Source organism: Pleurodeles waltl, chromosome 4_1 (genome assembly GCF_031143425.1).
Source record: "Pleurodeles waltl isolate 20211129_DDA chromosome 4_1, aPleWal1.hap1.20221129, whole genome shotgun sequence".
NCBI classification, from domain to species: domain Eukaryota; kingdom Metazoa; phylum Chordata; class Amphibia; order Caudata; family Salamandridae; genus Pleurodeles; species Pleurodeles waltl.
The window spans coordinates 909536551-909549965 of NC_090442.1; the positions used below are offsets into that span (position 1 = coordinate 909536551).

The 13415-nt window shown below is 44.1% G+C and overlaps 1 protein-coding gene across 2 annotated transcripts in view; it reads right to left on the minus strand.

Annotated features, from left to right (window-relative positions):
• Positions 1-13415, minus strand: part of HDAC10 (histone deacetylase 10) — a 298704-nt gene that overhangs the window by 258859 nt on the left and 26430 nt on the right. The gene's annotated exons all lie outside the window — the stretch shown is intronic.

The window sequence follows — 13415 nt, forward strand, 5'->3', positions numbered from 1 at the left end:
GAGAGGGAGAGTACCTGCACTTCTCAAGAAAAACACAATACTTTTTTTGGCGAGTACCAGCACTTCTCAGGAACAAGCAGGTACTCTAGTACAGAATACCTGCACTTCTATTTCTCCATTTCAACCACTGCCTGCAACTGAATTTTTACTGGACAGAACAATATCCCATACAAGACTCAGTAAATGACCAGTGCTTAATCCGTGGAGGAATAAGTGCTGAGGCCCAATGTTTTGCTCAGAAGCCCACAGCCGGCCCTAATAAAATGTCCAGGTGCCGATAACCAAGACTGCACAGTCTTGAACCCACCTCATGCTTCCTTAATTCACCAGTAGACACTCTGTGCCCCTTTATTTCACTCCTGTGGGTTCTTTTTCATCCTTGATAAATATTTGTGACTGGTTGTCTATAGTTCTGTTCCTCCTTTCTCGCTTCTGTGTCTTTCTCGTTCTAGCTCCAGGTCAGAGTCTGATTAGGAAAAATAAGTACTGGTACACCAAAATGGTTGCCGTTGGGCCTCACCTGCATCCACTGGCTTAAGCTAAACAATGTAAATCACACTACTATAGGTTCCAGTTCAAAACTTGAAACACTCCGAGCAGCCCACTTTCCATGCTGCTAGAGGTAAATGAAAGATAAGGCGAGGAATGTAGAAGGGGTATAAGGCAGACAGGTTAAAAGAAGAGGGGGAGACATGGTAGGGAGGTGAGCAGCAGAGGGGCTGGGGACCTCGGAACAGAAATCCAGGGATGGATTTGAAGACCTATGAAAGTAGGGTCATAAAAAGGAGGGATTGAATAGGGGACTGTAGAAGAATTTTGCCTTCTGGTGCAACAAATATGCCTTACTTTTCCCCAGTCATGCCATGGTGTCAGTACAGAGGGACAGCCAGGCTGGGCTGGTACTTGCAGTTGCAGAGGGTAGGTGTGGCACGCTCCTTCTCTCACTTACGCTAACTGACCAGGCATAAAGGAACATGGTAGCTACCAGAATCCAGACCTCTTTGTCATTTAGAGCAGACATCTCCAGTCTGTCTGAAATTATACAACTAGTTAACAAAGCTGATGTGTTTAATTGCATGTAAACAAAGAAATGTGAATTACAGATTTCCTTTGAAATATTGGTCATCAAATCATACACTAGACTTTAAAATCAGTGTTAGACCTCTAACTGCCTTTCTTCTTGAATCTTATAAGCAGGAAGTGAGTTCTAAACAAAAGTAAGTGGGAGAATAATTAGCAAAAACTGTTTACAAAATACGACTATCGTATGGAACGACTGTCACTTCCTCATTGTCCCCTCCTTTGCAGCCTTAGCACAGCTAAAAGACATTTTCAATGTACATTATGTACACACTTATGTGGTTTATGTATACAATGCATAATTCCATATATAAATAATATGCAGGAATATTGTGATCATGTTATATTATTGATGTTGTCCCTGAAGGGGCCTCGTGACAAGGTGACTGGCAAGCCTGCATGATGAATTTAAAAAGAAAAGAGCTTTCAACAAGTAAAACATAGCCTCTATGTTGAATATTATAAAGTCAAAGTTATTATGTTTATACATTTGAGGTTGCGGATAGGCTTATATCAAATGAACAAGCTAAGTTAGAGCTGATAAAGGCGGCTCAAAAACGACTGGCATCGGCTCATGCTGGTATCAATGTTACTCTTTCAATGCTACAGAACCGATACTGGTGGCCATATTTACCAAAGGATGCAATGAAATCAACAGAAATGTAATATTTATCAATTAACGATGCGTTCTACTGTTGATAAGACCATCACTTACTCCACCAATGATACACGATAAACACTCAGTGTTGTTTTCCTCATCTACATTGACCTTTTGCAAGCAGTCAACCAACATAAATATATATTGGTTGCTGTCTATTCCCTCCCTAGATTCCTTTGGATGCGGCCACAAAAGACTGTCACTGTTCTAACATTCATCAAAGACTTGCAATGCATAGTGGGAAATGGAGCAGTTCATACTTTTCACTCAAACAATGGTCCTGCTGTTAATATTAATACATTTAAGTAGGCTAAGTTTGCTCTGCGAGTATCACTACTATTCTTACATCCATTCCATCTAAATTCAAATGGTGTGGTCAAATCACCCAATGGCATACTAAAGAAAGTCTTCACTGCTAAGGTATTAGAATCAGAAATTACATGGTTCCATAAACTTTCTAGGGCTCAGCAAGCACTTGATACATTACATAGAGGAGTATTAGCTGGCCGAACCCCATATCAGAAGTACCTGATCACAATATCCCTGGAAAGATGCTGGGATCTAAATCTGATTAATCTGACCTGTCTCACAATTTATATTTTTTTTGCAAAATATCCAAAACTATCAAATAAGTGAGAGAGCTAGTTCATTAAAGTATCCCTGACAAGCAAGTTTTTGGCCCATCCTAAACAACACCTGTTTCAATTCTTGGGGCAGAAGGCACATGCCATAAACCTGCCATGACTGCCAGGTTCGAAGAAAAACAGGAAGGTATTGATCAGTCACAAAAGCTTTGCGCCATTTCTGGCCCACCGCTGATGCTAATGTGCCTCCAGATTAGTCAAGTATGTCCTCTCCCTATTCTGGAATTACCCCTAGAACATTTAGCTGAGTTGAAATCATTCGTCTCAGTGTGGAGACTGCTAAGCCTACTATGTCTCCTGCTTTACACCTATCACCCATCCAGATGTGGTGCAAGCCACACCTTAAATGATTGAATCTGCTGCAACTTCAACTATAACACTTACAACTGCAACTTATGTGCAGCACTGAAAGAGCTTACATCAGTTGAAATTATACAGATATAAGATATTTCACTGGAATTGAGCCCACGAGCTAGACCCTAAAATGAGAGATTCTTTCTGCAGCCCCTACAAGAAACATCAACTTCTGCAATGCGCCAAACTACAGATAGACTAATATATTTTACTGGGGCCGAGACAGGTACATTTGCCCATGATGATCCTACATTTACTTATCTCATAGGTTATTATTTTGTCGATGGTGCATGGGCACTGTCTTCCTGAACGTTTAACACCATCTCCTGTGATACACAAACTGATGGACTTTTTTGGGACAGAAATCTAAACTTTGGGTATGGGAATTGAATTGGATGACACCAACACACTAGGGCCCTCATTATGTCAGCCTCGCTGTGGCAGTCTCACCCCCATGGACCCGTCGGTAAAAGACCGCTGCATTACAAGTTGTGGGGTTTGGCAGAAGCCAAACTGCCACAATGCCACATGGTCTTCCGGCGTGGTTGAGCACCTCCAGCCCAGCAGCAGCAGGCCTCAGCCTGCCGGCCTGATTACAAGGCTTCAGACCGCCAGGCTTTCAGTGGCAGTCACCCCACCATGAAAACCTTGGTGGTAACACACCATTCCTGTCGCTGGCACATACATTCACACATGTCCTCAGACCTCCACCCGTCCACATACTTACAAACACCCCCACCCGCTCTCACGCTGACATACACACACCCCCAATCACACCTACACACCCGTCTCTGCAAACAGTCACACCACACTCCTCCTCCCTCCTGTACCGCATACATACCCTCACTCCTTCCTACTCGCTGCACTGCATACATACCATCGCCCGCTCTCCCCGTCCACTTACACAAACACATGCACACACAAACCCACAAACACCACCCCACCTCCCCATCCACAAACACTCACCCACCCCCACCCCATTCACAAACAATCGCTCACACACGCACCCCCATCCACAATCATTCACAACCCCCTCTGTATTCATGCACACTCCCACCCCCTCCACGCATGCATACATTGCAACAATCCCCCCTCCGCATACGCACACTTGCATACACGCACCCCAACTCACCCGCAGACTTGCACACAGACACCCCCACTCACTCGCTCACAAACATGCACTCATACACCCCCTTTTGCACACATATATGTACACACTACATCAAGCACCCAACACTCTCCCCCTACCTTTCAGATGATCACCTTACCTTTTCCGTCGAGCTGGTCATCCAGGAGGGGATGGGTCCTAGCAGTTTTGCACCATCAGCACCACCACGCCAACAAGACTCCACCAAGCCATATTACAGCTCGTAATACGGCGGGCAGAGTCTTTTGCTGGCGTGGTAATGCTGGTGATGCACCCGCCTCTTCAACTTTGTCGGCCAGGCCGACAGTCGAACTTCCACCCATAAATGGGCAGAAGTCCTCCAACAACTCCTAATATGGCAGTCAGCAGATCGCCAGCACTGACGGTCTGTTGGCTGCAGCGGCTTCGGCTGTCTTTGAAAAAGATCGCCGAAGCCGTAATGAGGGTCCAGGTCTTTTTGCAAGTTTAAGGAACACTAATATTGTTTCAGAAACGGATGACTGATTTGAGTTTGTATGCTTCTTTGGCCTATGCAGATCTGTATATCGATGCAGAGAATCGCTAGGAAGTCTGCTTTCATCATTATGGAGACCATCACGTTCATCAATTAAACTACCAAAGCAAAGTATAACATTTAAAACGGTGGGGCATTATGGAACACTGCAATTAATAGTCTTATGGGCTTTAAAAAAATATATTCCCATTTTAATAGTGATGACAGATCAGATCCAGCTGCATTTGTTCATTTGAATGACCCTGAACAATGTAATGTAAAATTGAAAATAGAATAACAGACTTGTATATTTATCCCAGTTTATGGACTGTTGTAATCAAAGATTCTTTCTTGGTAAGTAGGAGTCAGGTAGCCAATTCAAGTAAGTTAGAGGCTGTGGATTTATTTAAAAGGTTACAGGATAACTTACAAGTTATTTAACAAGGAAACCCCAACAGGAGCAGCATCCTTTTTGCTCAGCCCACTTTCTTTAACTGCCACACTCCTCCAGTCACTCACCAACATTCCATGACATCACATACTAGCTGAGCCGAGCAGAGAATAATGGAGGTGTGGACAGAATCCATCACAAGCATATCAGAGTATAACACATCCTCTTCCTTTAGAAAATAATAAAATGCAAACAGAAAATGTAAGAGACACTAGCTTTGCTAGTACTATAAATTGTTCAATCACTATAAATTATTCACACAGTGGTCACAAAAGACCCCATCCATACAAAGCCAGAACACATCCATATACAGGTCCCACTGAACCCTTAACACACCACCTATTACTCAACCAGTCAGAAACAATCAAATGCACAACAAAATGGTTATCTTTAAACCCTCACAGCCCAGAACAGTGGGTATCTTTACACCATCACTCAACCTAGAACAAGACATCTTGTGCATAACAAAATGGGTGTTTTTTTAACCCTTACTACAGATGTAGGCAAAGGGTGTCTTTCAAACCTCATTCTAGAAATTCACAGTGGGTATCTTTCAACCCTCATCCAATCTGTGGCAGCAGAGAATCACATGAATCTAGTAATGGGTTTCTTTCAACCCACACTCATCCCAAAACTACAGAGCATCTTGTGAATTTTGCGACAGGTCTCTTTAAACCCACACTCATCCCAAAACAACAGGGCATCTTGTAAATTTAGCAACTGGTGTCTTTCCACCCCCGTTATCCCAAAACAACAGGGCATCTTGTGAATTTAGCAATGGGACTCTTTCATCCCACACTCATCCCAAAACTACAGAGCATCGTGTGAATTTTGCAACAGGTTTCTTTCAACCCACACTCATTCCAAAACAACAGGGCATCTTGTAAGTTAAGCAACTGGTGCCATTCTACCCCCATTATCCCAAAACAGGGCATCTTGTGAACTTAGCAACGGGTCTGTTTCAACCCACACTCAACACAGAACCGTGGGTATCTTGTGAACTTAGCAACTAGTCTTTTTCACTTAAAGACACATTACAGTTCCCTAGATGCTCAGTTCAATGCCACAAATGTATACATCACCTATCCATGCAAATCAACAAAACTGCATTTCTCTTATATTGATTCTGCAGTGTGGTTTGGCTTCAATTAATGACACTGCATGCCGCTTTGATGAGTTTCCAAAAACTATGATGCTGTTGCCAATGATTCCCGCATCACGTTGACTCACAGTTAAAATGTAGTCTGGTCTTTAGCTGCCACGTCGAATGCTGCTCTGACATGTTCCCAGGCAACACTGATTACAACATGGGCACTCTCAGGATTCTGTTCCCTCACGCCTAAGAGGTCTCACTTTGAATCATACAGATGACAGAAGGATTAGAATTAATATACAAGTGATTGCGCCTCAACCATGACAGCATGAGGTAAATATTGCTTACCAGCTGAGCATGAGCCCTTGATGACACACATTTACTTCAACATATGACACGCGCTGATCTCTCTCTCTTTGTGCACGTGCGAACACCAAATTCCCATGGCAAAGCATTTAATTATATAGGCTACTGGTCCTGCCTCCAAATAATGTTACATCAAGTTGTAGTGTGGTTAGTTTTACGTATATTTTGCGCATTAGCTTCAGGCTTTAGGCCTTTGTGCACTTTGCCCTAAATGTATTTTATTCATTTGCTGACAGCTTAGAGCCTCTGTGCACTTTGCTCTGAACGCTTTTTATTAGGCTTCGTACTGTTATTTTACAAAATAGCCAGTTCTACGGTGTTGTTTTTTTATTCATATCACACTGTTTTGCCTACTTCAGCACTGGAGTTCTTCATAACATATTCACTCTGTACTTCAGTCAAGGATACAGTCTGGTACATTGCCGATAGACGTGGTAGGAGTTTAGATTTGGCATTCCTGCGTAGGGACATTTTGTGATCACGGTGACATGTTAGTTATAAAATCACTTCCTTGTCCCAATACATGCAAGAGGGAGATTCCGACCAGGGAACCACAACTAGACGCTGACTGCCTCGTTGCAGATGCTGAACCAGATCACAGGCCTTTGCTCAGGTATGAGGGCGTCTGTCTCCCTAGTGATTCAGAAAGGCAAGCTAGAAGCCTAACATGCTGTGCTCTAAATAGAACAAGCAGAGGGAGAGTAGAAACGGTTAGGAATTATGATAGCTTTATTCTTATGTTTTACTCTCCTGGTGACTATATCAATCCTACTATGTTGTATTGTTCTGGTTATTGCGGCTCACGCCTTAATATCTAAAATACAGTCGTTTTATTAAAACATTCTATAAAACTTATACTGTCTTTGTCATTTGTATATGAGACCATATTGTGAATGAGAGAGTTGGTTTGGATCTGAGTGACCACGACTTCCCTGAGAAGTTCCAAAGATGTCATGCGCTCGGCTGCCCAATCATCTCTTCCCCGTGGGAGAAATGAGGCACTGCTAGTTAGCCGGAGCAACAACCGGATTTAGGGTGACAGAGTTCCTTATACATGGGTCAGACTCAGTCCCCCACACCATTATCGATCCTGCTGCCTAGAAATCCAGTAGTCTCATTTAGGATAATGAGAGCCCACGCGACATGGCGCCGCCAACGATTGGTCTGGCTCTAATGTTTAGGTCCGACTGACTCTCTCGGTCTCATATATATTTTGACTCCTCGGTTCCGTATGCGGAGACGTCCGTGGGGCTGAGGGTTTCCGCCACCACGGGTTAGGTACATCCTATTGCTTAGTGGTTGGTTGTTCAAGCTTGAACTTTGAAAGGAAAAACCCCGATATTGGTGTGCCTTCTCTGACCTAGAGCTATTTCTTTTTACAAATGACGAATCCTAATGTAGTGAATATAGCGCTTAATATGCGACATCAGCTCACAGGTCATCTGATAGCAAATGGACTGACGGTCCAGGGGGGTCCAGTCACTTTTGTGGTGGATGCCCATGCAGCCTATAGAACAGAACTTTTTTAATCTTGGGTCGTATTTCCAGCAGCTGATGGGGGCACAAATACCTTTCACGAATATACTGTTGCGAATGTCCCTGGACAATACAGGGCTTATGTATACTTAGAAATACCTTTATCTTATCAAGAACACCATAATTGGCTTGATGGCGCCCTCCCACACTCAGTAACACAAGTACGGTTAGGTCCGTTGAGTAATGATGGTCCGACATGGCCTTTATTGGCTACATATACACCATATCCTGGAGTGGCAAATTTGGCAGTGGCTGAAGTGCGTCTTTTATATATGGAATTAACTGCAACGTACAGACGACTAGTTCAGTTTGTGATGCAGACATTAAATACTAATGCAGCGCGTGCTGCTCCAGAGCACCCACAAGCGGTGGTACCGGGAATCAATCCGGCCACTGTACACTCAGTTATGGGCAAGGTACCGGCTAAGCGTGAGGAGACTCCATTTTGGCTGGGGCAAAAGATTAATACGCTGGAAGCAGTATTTCCCCATACGGGACCTCAGGATAAGCATAGAATTTTGACGATGTGTTTGCCGTATGGGATGGTTCCTACAGTGGACCTTTGTAATACTTGGGGCACGGTGTTTGCCGCGCTTTACACTACAGCACACGGTACTCCGACTTTGGCTAATTTGCCGGAAGTGCTTAAACAAATTCAAGATGAATATGGGGCTGCCCCTGCCTTAGATTTGGGCATGCAATTGATGGGCAATTTTGAAGCGGTTTCTTCTATTATTTTGAGTAATCTCAAGGGGAAGGCTGTAGCACTAGCTGTGCGAATGCGTCTTCAGGACGTTCCGCAGATTAATCAGGAGCGGGAACTTCCGAGAATAATAGCAGAAACATATTCTAGTATTGGTCGTGATAGCCTAGGGGCTAGACCGCAGAAACCACAATTGCAGGGTAAGAATAATAAGGATAATGCTAAGCAACAGCAACCTGAGGGTAAAAAAAAGCGCTGGGAAAAGAAACAGCAAACACCTAAAAAAGATGGGGGACAGTCTCCGCAACCGGAGACCCCGCAGAATAGGTATAATCTCAGAAATAGGGATAATTTGAAGACGCCTGATCGATATCAATATACTGATACACGCCAATCTCGTTCCTTTCAGGACTCCTCTGATAAGAGAAGTGAGAGAGGTGGGCGGTCAGAGCGGAGGACGGAGTACGTGAAACCGAGACAGGATTCGCAACGCTCAGCAGAGGTTTCTGTTAAGCCAGAAGAGAAGCCGCTGCAACAAAAACAACAATTTAAAAAGAAAAAAGTGGCAGCAGTCTCTGTTAGACATGCCGCTCAAGAGGAGAGTTCTCTTGACGAACAAGACATGGGCGTTAGCACTGTTAGACAGCGCGGCAGAGGTCACAATAGTTCGCCGGAGTCTTCTAGAGAATCTGGAGGTGAAAGCAACTGATGACTTCATACAAGTCGAGACGGCGGATATGCGAGTCTCTGATCCTGATCAAGTATATCTGGTGACTCTACGATTAGAAGGGGACATTGACCGCATTGTACACGCCATCTTTTGGGACCATGTGGTAAAATCATATGATGTTCTGTTGGCCGAACAAGATTGGCCACCTGACTTTGTTTGCGACTGTCCGGTTGGGGAGGAGGTTATTACGCCTTCCTTTTCACCACTTGTTCCGAGAGAACTAGCGGAGTCCTACAGTAAATCATGGACTCTAGCACAAGCCCCCACCCTCTATAGAAATAATGTAGGGTGGGATAAGCAATCACCTTATCATGTAATTCGAATAAAGGGTGAACCTCAGCCACAGCCGCAGTATCGTATTAAATTTGAAGCAAGGGCATCGGTTAGGAAAATTCTTACACAATTGGAGTACCAGGGTGTTATTGAGCCTTGTGTCTCGCCGATGAATAATCCCTTATTTCCGGTTGCTAAACCGGACCATTCCTATAGAATAGTGGTGGATTACAGACATTTGAATAGTCATACACGCACATATGCAATACAGAATTCACATAGCGCTGCGCTTATGAATAATATAGTGCGTAAAAAATACAAAACAACATTGGATATCTCGAATGGATTTTTCTGCCAGAATATAGCGCCCGAAAGTCGGGACTATACCAGTTTCAGTGCGTTTGGCTCTCAGAAATTTTTTTGTCGTTTGCCTCAGGGGTATAGGAATAGCCCAGGACTGTTTTCGGCTCGTGTGACTGAACTGCTACACGAGTTGGACCCTGAAGCATTATCATATGTTGATGACATATATTTGACAGACGATGAGATTCTACGACATCTAAGGCGCGTATCGCGCATTGTTGTGGGATTTGCTGATATTGGCTATAAGTTTAATTTTAAGAAATCAAAAATTGCCTTCCTCAGCGTCATTTTCCTGGGATATGAGTTATCGAGTGAGGGCAAGAGTCTAGCACCACATTTTTGGGAGAAATGTGCTTTACTGCAGCCTCCTAATACGGTTCGGAAGCTTCAGCCATTGTTGGGGTTTCTGAATTTTGGCAGAACTTACATTCTTGATTATGCTACGCGTATAAAACCTTTATATGAACTGATTCGCCCGAATTTTTCAAGTAGATTTTGGACGACTGAGCATACACACATACTGCGAGAGTTGCAGAATGATCTCTTAGCGGTTACACACTTACACACACGGGACAATAAGACACATTTGGTCATCAGGGTGATACCTGGGGCTGTTAGGTTTACGTATGTCACCTTTAATGAGGGTGAGACAGTCCCGATAGCATACAAGTCCCACTTGTATTCTGCTGCAGAACAACGTTTTGCACAGACTGAGAAAATACTCACTGCAGTACAGATGGCTGTGATCAAAGAAAGACCGCTTGCCCAGGGCCAACGCATCATTGTCGTTTCCCCGATTCCGGCCTTAGAGGCTGTTACAAAAGCGAGTGTTCCTAATTCGAAAGCTTTACACCCGCGATGGATCCAATGGGCTACGTCTTTGACAGCCACTGATGTAGATTATATATTTGACCCTAAACTGCAGACTCAAGAATTTCTTCAATATGAAATAGAATACCCAGTTCCTGCTGGCACATTGCCTATTGACCAATATCAAGTGGTCATGTATACCGATGGCTCTGCGCAACCAGCGGTTGGGACTAAACAACAGTATTCTGCTGCATGTGCGGTGGTGAGCGGAACTATGGAGGGGGAAGTGTTCTGCCCCCGACATACTTATACTAAAACCTTGGGAGATTGCACAGCACAGCTGGCTGAGCTCAAAGCTCTATTGTTAGCGTTGGAGCACGCTGATCCGGCGATTTTGACCTTGCTGGTCTGTGACTCCTACTACTGTGTGCAGTCTTTCAATGAATGTCTGCACTATTGGAAGATGAATGGGTTCAGAGATTCTAAAGGCAACACCATTAAACATAAATTGTTGTGGGGTAAGGTTGCGGATCTGAAAGAAATGCTTGCTAAAGTCCATGTTGTACATACACTTGGACACCAGCGCGTTGGAATACACGTTGCTGGGAATACTTTGGCTGATGAAGCTGCAAAGTCGGCAGTGGCTGTCGCCACTGTAGCCGCAGTGACTCGTTCGAGTTCCAAACCAGACATAGAGATTTCGGCTGCCATAAAGGCTACGGCTAATGGCACGCCGTTTCCTAAAGGATTCCCTTCTAAATATAGTTACTGCTAGAGTGGTGCGCTAAATGCTGTTGTTAATATTGCAGGCATTGGTGTACGTGAATTACCAAATAAAGTTGAGAGACCTCGATTAATTTCTGCAGCACATGAAGGGGTGGCATCTCACATGCTGGTGTGGCTGCCACGATTTCACTGTTACAGGCCCGTTACTGGTGGCCTGGTCTCTATAAAGAGACAAAGCAGTATGTCCTTTGTTGTGACGTCTGTCAACAAATTAAAGCATCGTCGGCTAGACGCCTGCAGCAGACGCCCCTTCTGATTTCAAACAGACCATTATAGTGTGTGTACTTGGACCATTGTGGTCCACTGACACCAGATAGTGCATACAAATACATATTGGTTGCTGTAGATTCGTGCTCCAGATTTGTGTGGGTCTGGCCACAGCGCTCGGCTGACGCTCGGACTGTTATTAAAGATTTGCGTATCTTTGTCGATACATTTGCAGTTGCGGCTTTTCATTCGGACCAGGGCCCTGCTTTTGCCTCTAAGGCATTTAGGGACACCATGGCTTCGTTGGGGGTCCAGCTCCAATTCTCGTCTCCATTTCATCCCGAGGGAAATTCTGTCATGGAGCGTTTAAATCGTGATTTAAAGCAATCCTTAACGGCCAGGGTTATAGGTACGGGTCGTAGTTGGCTAGCCCACCTGTATGGAGTACAGAGAGCACTTAATAACTTGCCTAGAAGGTCACTGGGTGGTCGTACTTCATATGAGTGCCTGTTTGGAACACGAATGTATGTTCCTGATCTAGATGGTCCTGGTGTGGAGGCGGCAGATACGCCCTTTGACATAAATGATCGTGTCACTGTTTTGCAGGATTTACAACAATTCCGTGAAGATAACTCTTCTGCAAATGCTGCCTCCTCAGGAATTAAGGATGAGCCAGTAACACCTACTGGTTGGATACCCAGGATTGGGGATCTAGTGCGTGAAAAGGTCGCAGTAAAGAAAGAATTTGGTCCTTCTTATCGAGCACCTGTCCCGGTGTTAGGGGTGAGCGGCACGAGAACTGTGATTTTACCACCGCTGCAAGGGGCCAAAGGAAATCGTTTTGTTTCCATTGATAATGTCAAGTTACAACATGTGGCCGATTCTGCACAGCAGACCAAGAGGGACACCCAGTAGTTCCGGCATCCCTCTCACTACTGGGGAAGAAGTCCCGCTGCAGGTGATTTGCACCGACACTGTTTCCTCTCCGAGCTTGGGGAGGGTGGAAGATGATCTTGCGATTGTTCCACAGTCAACGATTAATATGGAATCTTTTGATCAAATTGCTGTACGTTCTACTGATGTTTCTGAACATGTGATTTATAGCGTGCCTAGGAGAGAGCCTCCATCTGCTTCTTTGTTCACAGTTGCACCTTTTGCAATAACTGCCTCTAGCTGCTTCAACAACGCGGATGCGGCTGTATCCAGCTCTTCATCATCGCTGTCTTCAGTCCGAGGTCCACGTAAGCTACTGAGTTGGCTTAAACGTACATATTTTGTTATTCCTTGGAACTATTTGTGGCTTATTATGGCTGTAATGACTCTTTTTTTATGGTTGGGATTTGTGGTTACTTTTTTTCTAGTAATACATGGTCATTTTCTTCCTGATCGATCAGACATTGAGCACGTGGAGACTGTGTTGAGACCACATTTTTCGTCTCATATGGTTCGAAGAGACTTACCTAATGTGAACATTTCTGCAATACCAATTTCGGATGGGATTGTGTGGGATAAAGTTATGTTTGATATATATGGTCCCACTGAATTGATTCAAATACTGTATGTCCTCAAGTTATCAATGGATGATATTGTTATACCAGGCATTGTTTCTGATGATTGGGATGTGAGGACGGTAGATTATATGCTAAAGGATTTGCAATATTATACTGTCTATGACGATGAAGATGCTTACCAATTTAGAGATAATCATGGTGACATGTTTT